Source organism: Bison bison, unplaced genomic scaffold (assembly GCF_000754665.1).
Source record: "Bison bison bison isolate TAMUID 2011002044 unplaced genomic scaffold, Bison_UMD1.0 scf7180017864143, whole genome shotgun sequence".
Classification (NCBI taxonomy): domain Eukaryota; kingdom Metazoa; phylum Chordata; class Mammalia; order Artiodactyla; family Bovidae; genus Bison; species Bison bison.
The window spans coordinates 9,960,637-9,970,507 of NW_011494715.1; positions in this window are offsets into that span (position 1 = coordinate 9,960,637).

The following is a 9,871-nucleotide window of genomic DNA, read 5'->3' on the forward strand; positions in this document are numbered from 1 at the left end:
GGCTGTGTGGAGAATTCTAATGATGACTTTTATCACATGAAGACTTATCTTCATCATGTCTCAGTGAGTGCCCAGATGCTCAGTCATGCCCGACTCTGTGACTCCGTGGGCTCTACTCCACTAACAGTCTAATTCCCCAGCATTAGGCTTCTGGACACATCAGAAGAAAGAATGTCTGCTTCGGGTGACCTTGGGATGTGGCTCTTTGATGACGTGGAGGGTTGGATGCCAGGAACGTGTGACCACAATGATGTTCAGGGCAGGACAGAGCAGGTGGGGCAAGGCTTTATCACACTACTTGGAATGGCAGGCAGTGTAAGCCTCATGAATTGTTTACTTCTAGAACTTTTCAATACTTTGGCCACCTCATGTGAAGAGTTGACTCATTGGAGAAGACTCTGATGCTAGGAGGGATTGGGGGCAGGATGAGAAGGGGACGACAGAGCATGAGATGGCTGGATGGCATCACCGACTCGCTGGACATGCGTTTGGTGAACTCTGGGAGCTGGTGATGGACAGGGAGGCCTGGCGTGCTGCAGTCCATGGGGTCGCAGAGAGTCGGACATGACTGAGTAACTGAACTGAACTGAGAACTTTCCATTTAATACTTTCACACCAGGATTGACTATGGGTAACTGAAACCATGAAAAGCAAAACTATAGATAAGGAAAAACTACAGACTATCAGTGAGGCGTATTTAGATACAGTTATCATAGGTCTCCAACAGGAAGTGCTCCATGCCTTGATGAGGAGTATGTTACGGGACCCTTCTTTACAGAAAACAAGGGTTGCCCAAGTTTTGGGCAAAAAGAAGGTTTGCTGGGGCTTTAACTCTAGAGCAGGAAATTGCCAAGTAGCTCATTGGTAAAGAATCCACCTGCCAAAGCAGGAGATACAGAAGATGCGGGTTTGATCCCTGGGTTGGGAAGATCCCCTGGAGGAGGAAATGACGACCCAGTCTAGTATTCTTGCCTGGAAAATCCATGGACTGAGGACCCTGGTAGGCTGCAGTCCACAGGGCTGCCAAAGAGTCGAATACAACTGAGGGACTGAGCACACACGAAGAGAACTCCTTCCTTGGGTAACACCAAAAGCTGAAGTTGTGGGGGGGAAATATATACAAGGAAGCACAAGCGAAACTAAGGCCCCAGTACCAAGGAAAGTACATAAAACCCCCAGATCCGTTGGGAGCCAGAAAAGGGGGTTAAGGCAAAAATTACAAAGGCAAGAACTGAGAACTCTGGGGAAAGAAAAGTAGAAAGATGAGCAAAGGGCATATCTTCTAGAAATGTCCTTAAATACCAGAGCATAGCAATAAAGGTCTGGTCTAGTTACATCTTTAAAATATTGCATCATAATGAATTTCAACTCAGAAGTATAAAAATCATGGTATAGATTGACACTCATTTCTAACAATGCTTTTAAAAGAGTTTTCAATGGAAATGTGTGCTGTGCATAAGACGGGTATACAGTGTTTGAACTGGAAGCACGCAAGCACACACACGAACTCCTGGAGCAGCAGCGTCCCGTATGAGGAGCCAGGTGTACAGCTCAGTGCTCCCTTCTTCCAACCCATCAGTGTTCCTCTGTAACTGAGTGCATCATCTCATCTGTGCCTGATGTTAGAGCCCTAAAGGTGGGGGTTTAATGTCTGTGAAACCTGACCCGAGTCTCCTTGTCTTGTCTCCTCTGCCCATCCCAGAATGGATCTTGCTGGTAACTCATCTTTATCAGCCCTCTGAATTTGGCTGACTTCAAGGGTTAGAAATAATGCTATGAGTTTATAGGGCCCTGAAAAAAAACAGAACTGATTTAACATTTCTTGTGCATTTATGATAGGCAAAATGCCTGGGAGACATGTTTCATAAATGTTTTTGTTTGCTGGCATCTTTCATTGTTTTGCATATTAATCCTTCTTTGTGTTTTAATTTTGCCAGGACATGTGGTTTTCACAACCACAGGAAGTCTAAAAAGGAAGTTTTGGCAAGTACCTCATTAATTTGATGCTTGTAGACAGAGAATATGAATAAATTGCATTGAAATGTATTAATTATCCAGTGTGGCAGTTGAATCAGTTTCAACAGGAGGTTGCCAGTGTTCTCCATTGTTTTCTGTTCAGCAGTCACAGCCCAGAGTAATTTCAGAACCTACAAAGCAGAGGACGTTAGGAACACACCAGAGTTAGTAGCACGAACAGTAAGTGCTGTTTGCAGAACTTCTCCGCTTAAACAGTTGCATTTGTATTAATAATTCACTTCTTTGCAAGGACAACTTAACTGAGCATTGGAGAAAAGAAATTTGATTGCAGAGGTTTGGAAGGAGAATAACCCTCCATCATTGCCTGACGGTCCAGAGGGTCCCAAGAGAGTCGGACACGACTTAGCAACTAAACAAGAGCAGCCCTCCACCCGGAACCCATCACTCGGGAGCACCGTGACACAGCCTGGCAGCTTTCATTATTTTAGACGTGACTCATTTAAAATGTTGCTTCTGAATTAGTTTCAACAATTTTCATTTAAGACAGCTTTTGAAGTTAGCTTTTAGATTTCTAGAATGTTACGTATTAATTCATTTACATAGATTCAAGAAGGTGTTCCTCATCATCACAGCTGATATGAATCCTTATCACACACCTCACCTACCTTTTGAGGCATTATCCTTTTTATCATGAATTACTTTTGTTTACTTTGCATCTTACCCACCAAATCTTAGTCTACGTACATCATGTATTTGAAGGAACTCAGCTGCAAGTGCCAGAAGCCCAGTTCCGGACAGGGACTTTACTGACTCGTGTGTTGCCAGGGGTAGGCCTGCTTCAGGTGAGGCCAGATCCGGAAGCTCAGGGCCGAGCAATACGAACCTTTTCTCCCATCTCAGATCAGCTTTCATCGTGGTTGACTCAGTTCCCAAGCAGCCTTTCTCCATGTATAGTAAGAAGGCTACAGATTATTCTAGGCTTGTATTCCACCAGTTTATCAACTAAAGAGATGGTGTCTTTCTCTTAATAGTTTCAATTAACGTCTCAAGTAGGGCTGGTACTGGCCCAGCTTGGCTGATGGACTCATCTGTGAGCCAGTAGTCATGACTGGGGGTGGTGGTACTCTGAATGGCTCTGCTGAAAGCACACACATTGAGAATAGAGTAAAACTGTCTTTGAAAAGGAAAAGCTGTATTTTCCTGGAAGGAAGAGGAATGAATTGCGGCAGGTAAATTCAGCACATACCTTACAGAGCAGGACTGTGCCTGACCGTCATCCTGCCTCATCCAGCACCCCTCACCCCGTCCCTAAATCATCCACGCATTGCAATCCACATCTTGAGCTAGAGCAAATATCAGCTAAATGAGTGTGTGTGTGAAATGTCAGAGTATCGTGGGAAATGATGGGTCCTGAAGGCCAGGAGTGCTGGTTTCAAATTTTGGCTCCATCATATACCAACTGAGGAAATCTGGGGAAAATTGCCGTATGAGCTCCCACTTCCCTGCAATAATACAGAGATTCCTAAGAGGAATAAATGAGAAAACGTGTACACTGTAGAGTTGTTTTATGTTTTGGAAAAAAAAAAAGGGAGCACACACTTCACTAAAGTGGTAGTCTATTAATTTTATAATTATCATTTAAATTTATATTTTTATTTTATAAAAATTTATTATTTAAATTTAATATTTTAATTTTGATATTTAACTATTAAAACTTGGTTATTCATACAATTAAACAACACAGTTCAGTGTTTATTGATTTGGATTCAAGTATATATTATAATTTTTAATTCAGCATCTGTGTTTTTCATGAAATTAAATTGAGAAGTATCACTTAAGAAGATCTCTCTTGATCTGTTTTCTTTCTAATATTTTTTGTTTGCTTGTTTTTGGCCGTGCTGGGCTTTGTTGCTGCTCGGGCTTTCTTTAGTTGAGGCAAGTGAGGACTGCTGGCTGAGGCATCGGCTTCTTATCGTGGAGGCTTCTCGTCACCGAGCGTGGGCTCTCGGCTTCAGTAGCCGTCACACGTGGGCTCGCAGTTGCGGCTCCCGGCTCCAGAGTGCAGGCCCGATCGTTGGGGCGCCCCAGCCGGGTTGCTCTGCTGCGTGTGAGGTCTTCCTAATCAGGGACGGAAGCCGTGTCTCTTGCACTGGCAGAGGGATTCTTTACCACTGAGCCACCAAGAAAGCCCCTGATCTATTTTCTTTTTAAAAATATTGCCTCTCTAATGCTAGGAATGGACTGATAATTTTGTCACCTGACATAAGCATATAAAGGAAGGAGAAACAATATTTTTATGCTTTGAGACAATATTTTACTCTTCTTATTTTGATTTATACTCAAGAGGAAATATTGTGCTAGAGTTATCATTTGTATACATAATATCAAAGGAGATCAAACCAGTCAATCCTAAAGGAAGTCAATCTGAATATTCATTGGAAGGACCTATGTTGAAGCTAAAGCTCTGATAATTTGGCCACCTAATGCAAAGAGCCAACTCCTTGAAAAGACCCTGATGCTGGGAAAGATTGAAGGCAAAAGGAGAAGGGGGCAGCAGAGGGTGAGATGGTTAGGTAGCATCACCAACCAATTGGCGTGAATTTGAGAAAACCCAGGGAGATGGTGGAGGACAGAGGAGCCTGGTGTGCTGCAGTCCATGGGGTGGCAGAGAGTCAGACATGACTTAGCGACTCAGCAACAAAAGCGAATAGGATAAACGTGCAGTCTGTCGCTTCCTTCCCTCCTCCTGTGTGCCTTCCCGTGTTTCCTCGCAGGCATCCACGCTGATACGTTTTGCTTTTCAATAGCCCCAGGAAGGTGAAGGAGTTGTCATGCTGACCTGAGGAAGCCACCTGTTGGCACAATTTAGTTGTTATTTGAGGAGATAGAAGAGATGTAAAACCAAATCCAATTCTTCAGTAGTTTCCTTGATACTAAATCTGACCAAGCATAGCATTTGTTTTTATACACTGACAAAAATGAGAGTACAGGATGCCATTCAGCTATGGGGCTACTGAAAAAATAATATCTTGTAACAGTACATTGATGTGTTTCCCCATCAAAAGTTACTTCAGGTAGGTGTTAAATAAAGATAATTGCAAGCTATATGCACGCATGCGGCATGCTAAGTTGCTCAGTCGTGTCTGACTCTATGTGACCCCATGGACTGCAGCCCACCAGGCTCCTCTGTCCTTGGGATCTCCCAGGCAAGAGTACTAGACTGGGTTGCCATGCCCTCTTTCAGGGGTCTTCCCAACCCAGGGATGGAACGCACGTCTCTAACGCAGGCGGGTTCTTTACCACTGGCGCCACCTGGGGAGCCACTAAGATACATGTGTGGACAACGCCGAACCCTCCCCTGCGTAGACTCGGGAAACCAAGGTCAGAGCAACAGCCACAGTGATAACCATGTGTGGACAACGCCAAATCCTCCCCTGCGTAGACTTGGGGAAACCAAGGTCAGAGCAACAGCCACAGTGACAACCACGTGTGGACAACGCCAAATCCTCCCCTGCATAGACTTGGGGAAACCAAGGTCAGAGCAACAGCCACAGTGACAACAACCCCCGTGTGTTTTGCAAAAGGCTAAGAGGGGCGCTTTATGACAGCAGCAGCCACCAGGCGAGATATTCAAGCAGGAGGCGACTGATAAGCCAAGATCATGGCCCGAGATGTGGACGTGGCCCTTTTTTCAGTTTCACAAAAAGTAAGCTCCTGAAGGTGTAATTGTTGCAGGGAGAAATCAGTTCTGACTCCATGTTGGAACTGTTTCTTTGACTTTCTTTCCGTTGCTTTTGTTATTATAATCACACATAATGGCCTGCCTCAGAAAATCCTGCCCTTCTGCCTGACTGCTAAGCTGACTTCCCTTTGTTTAGAACCCTGTCCACGTGTTAATAGCAGGAAGACAGGGATTAACACATCCGCCTGCCTGAGGCTTGCCATTCCAGGAGATATTTGCAAGATTAAAGGCCTTTTTACTTTGTTTCCTCACCTCCCCCATCTCTGATCTGTAAAAGAACTTGGCCTCCACACCCCATCAGATGCCATATCCCCTTACTTTTATTTTGAGAATTAGTCTGCCATCTTGTCAGTCTCAAGTCGCATCCCTTGCCTCAGTGTGTCCTTTGGACCTGTCTTGGGGAGAGCAGAGTAAGCTTGGAGTCGGTAACATAATCAATCCAGACTTAAGTACTATTCCCAAACATTATCTAGCTTTGAATATTTCAGTACTTTTCAAACAGTTCCACTAACAAGACTCTAAGGATGGAGAAGAGCAAACCCTTATCTCTGAAAGGGGAATAGACTGAAGTGCTGATGTTTTACTTTAAAAAGTAACTTACATATACACTTTAAATATATACATTTTATTTGTCAATTGCACCTCAATAAAGCTGGGAAAAGTAATTCATGTATTTTGTTGATCAGTCTCTCAGTAGTGTCTGACTCTTTGTTACCCCATGGACTGCAGCACACCAGGCTTGCCTGTCCTTCACTATCTCCCAGAGTTTGCTCAGACTCAAATCCATTGAGTCGGTGATGTCATCCAATAATCTGATCCTCCGTCATCCCCTTCTCCTCCCGCCTTCAATCTTGCTTGGCATCAGGGTCTTTTCCAGTGAATCAGCTCTTCGCATCAGGTGGCCAAAGTATTGGAGTTTCAGCTTCAGCATCAGTCCTTCCAATGAATATTCAGGACTGCTTTCCTTTAGGATGAATTGGTTGGAGCTCTTTCCTGCCCAAGGGTCTCTCAAGAGTCTTCTCCAGCACCACAGTTTGAAAGCATCAATTCTTTGGCACTCAGCTTTCTTTATAGTCCAACTCTCACATCTTCATATGACCATAAAACCATAGCTTTGATTTAGACGGACCTTTGTCAGCAAAGGGATGTCCCTGCTTTTTAATATGCTGTCTAGGTTGGTCATAGCTCTTCTTCCAAGGAGCAAGTGTCTTTTAATATCATGGCTGCAGGCACCATCCACATTGATTTTGGAGCCCAAGAAAATAAAATATATCACTGCTTCATTGTTTCCCCATCTATTTTCTGTGAAGTGGTGGGACTGGATTTCATGATCTCAGTGTTTTGAATGTTGAGTTTTAAGCCAGCTTTTTCACTCTCCTCTTTCATCTGCATCACGAGGCTCCTTAGTTCCTCTTTGCTTTTGGCTCTTCGGACGCTTGGAGGGCACAGACAAAACTTTATGCACAGCAGGACCCAGGGGAAGAACTAGTGACCCCCACAATAGACTGGGCCAGGCCCGCCTGTGACCGTATGCTGGTCTCCTGTGGGGTCAGTGGCAGCCTGCGACGGGACACAGGCTCTGGCAGCAGCAGTCCTGGAGGCTCTGAGTGTGGCCTGAGCCCTCCTGGGGGACAGCACATTAGCCCCACTGCAGAGACACAAGGTGGGCGGCATACAGACTGGAGAACCATTATGCCAAAGAAGTTCTCACACTTGCAAAAGTTCTCAGCCCCACAACACATTCCCAAACTGGGGTCCCGCAAAGGGACTGAGAATCCCCAGGGAATCTGACCTTGCAGGTCCGCAGGGTTTCATCACAGAACATCCACAGGCCTGGGCAAACATTGACTCCTGGAGGCAAAAACGAGGCCTGTGCTCACCAGGACCAGGAGGAAGGAGCAGTGGGCCCATGGGGACTGACCTAGACTTGCCCGAGAGTGTTTGGGAGTCTCCAGTGGGTGCCTGGGTTGGCAGCAGCCTGCCTCCAGGTCAGGGACGCTGACAGCTGCCGTCTTGGGAGGCACGGAGAGCTGCTAAGTCCTTTGGGAGGAGGCAGCCTGCACCCTACCTTCGTCTGGCCTAAGGCCAAACTGCAGAGGGGGACCCGGCCCCGCCCATTGGCAGAAAACTGGATTCAAGATTTACTGAGCCTGGCCTTACCCTCCCAGAGCAAGATCCAATTGTCCCACAGCCAGTCCCTCCCATCAGGAAGTCTGCGCAGGCCTCTTATCCTCCGCTATCAGAGGGCGGACAAAATTTACACATAGATGTGAGCAATAGAAAACAATGTGCACTGCTTAATGTACAATAAACTGTTGGCACTTCGCTGGTGGTCCAGTGGCTAAGACTCTCTGCTGCCAGTGCAGGGGCTGGGGTCCATCCTCGGTCGGGAGACCTGATCCCACATGCTGTAACTAAGACCCAGTCGTGTCCGACTCTTTGCAACCCCATGAACTCTGGGGGCCCGCCAGGCTCCTCTGTCCATGGAGTTCTCCCGGAAAGAATACTCGAGTGGGTTGCCATTTCCTTCTCTAGGGGATCTTCCCGACTCAGGGATCGAACGCAGGTCTCCTGCATTGCAGGCAGATTCTTTACCATCTGAGCCACCAGGGAAGTCCAACTAAGACCCAGCACAGACAAACAAATAAATAAATAAACTGTTTTAAAAGTTGTAAAAATACTTGAGTTTATTCCCACTTGATTGACTTTTCCACCAAGTCTTTAAATACCTACACGCTGCGGCCAGACCTGTGTGACCATCACGTACTATTTCACTGCACTATTTATAAACACCAAGGAGAACTGGAATTGCAACTCATTTCTTCCTTGCTGAATCTCCGGGGCCTAGGCAGCACCAGGCACGGCATAAATACTTGGTAAATGTTTGCTGAGAGAATGAAAGAATGAAGTAATTAATGCGCCATGTTTATCCTCTGACTTCCCATTTCCTTAGCACACAGCCCCCTGAGGATATGAACTTGCATTTGAAAAGCCCTGCTGAATGCGATGCAAATTGAAGCCAAGATGTGGAATTCACAGAGACAAATTAATGGAACTGTTTTCTCTCCACTTGTGTGATTTTATTAGCTGAATTATGGGTGCGGCTGATTTCATGGATCAGATGATTCTAGGTCCATAGCCTCTGCACTCAGCAATTATCCAGTTAATATGATTAATGGAGACAGTAAAAATGAACATCAGCATGATCACGGGGGTCTCATGTTCCTGAGACTGGGAAACTGCATCAAATCCGGGGAAGAGATGCTCTTTTGAAAGAATTAAGCTCCGGAGGGTATACCTTGTTCCTCTCCACCGCCTCCATCTGCCTCAAGCCCTCGCCGTCCCCTCGCTCCTGGAAGCGATCGATATTTCTGTGGATCTTCATTTCTGGTCACACGGCATGTGAGTTGTCAGCCTCAGTTGTCCCTAATTTCTTGAGCATTAGAAAGATGAGGCTGATCCGCTACTAAAACATGATGACCAAGTACTGGCTAAACAAGGAGCGTGGTGACCCCGGTCACAGTGGACGGGAAAGAAGTGCTGAGTTAAAGTGTCTTTTTACACCAGAAATGCTCACTTTTAAGTGAAATGTTGCCTTAAAGAAATTCAACACCAACCTTTTTTTTTTTTTTAATTTAACATCTTAAGCAGCTAATGGAGTTTCTGGCTTCCTTTTATTGACCGCACATTTAGGTGCTAAGTGGGGAGAAGTGAAAGTTTTAGTTACTTAGTCATGTCCGACTCCTTGGCAACCCCATGGACTATAGCCCACCAGGCTCCTCTGCCCATGAAATACTGGAGTGTTTTGCCTTTCCCTTCTCCAGGAATCTTCCCGAGCCAGGGATTGAACCCTGGTCTTCTGCGTTGCAGGCAGGTTCTTTACTGCCTGAACCAGCAGGGAAGACCACACCTCCTGTGGCGTTACCCCTCACACTGACCTGGGGGTGGAGGAGTCAGTGTCCGCACTGAGCAGGACGGGAAGCTTCAAATGGTGAAGCCTCTTGCTTCATCGCGGGCGACCCTGTGGCAGGTAAGCCCTTGGGAGAACAAGGGTCCAAACGCAGACCTGCCTGAGCCTGAAGTCTGAATGCTTGTTTTTCAGAACTATTAGCTTTAGTTGCAGTATGATTTCTTTACAGTGTGTTAGTTTCT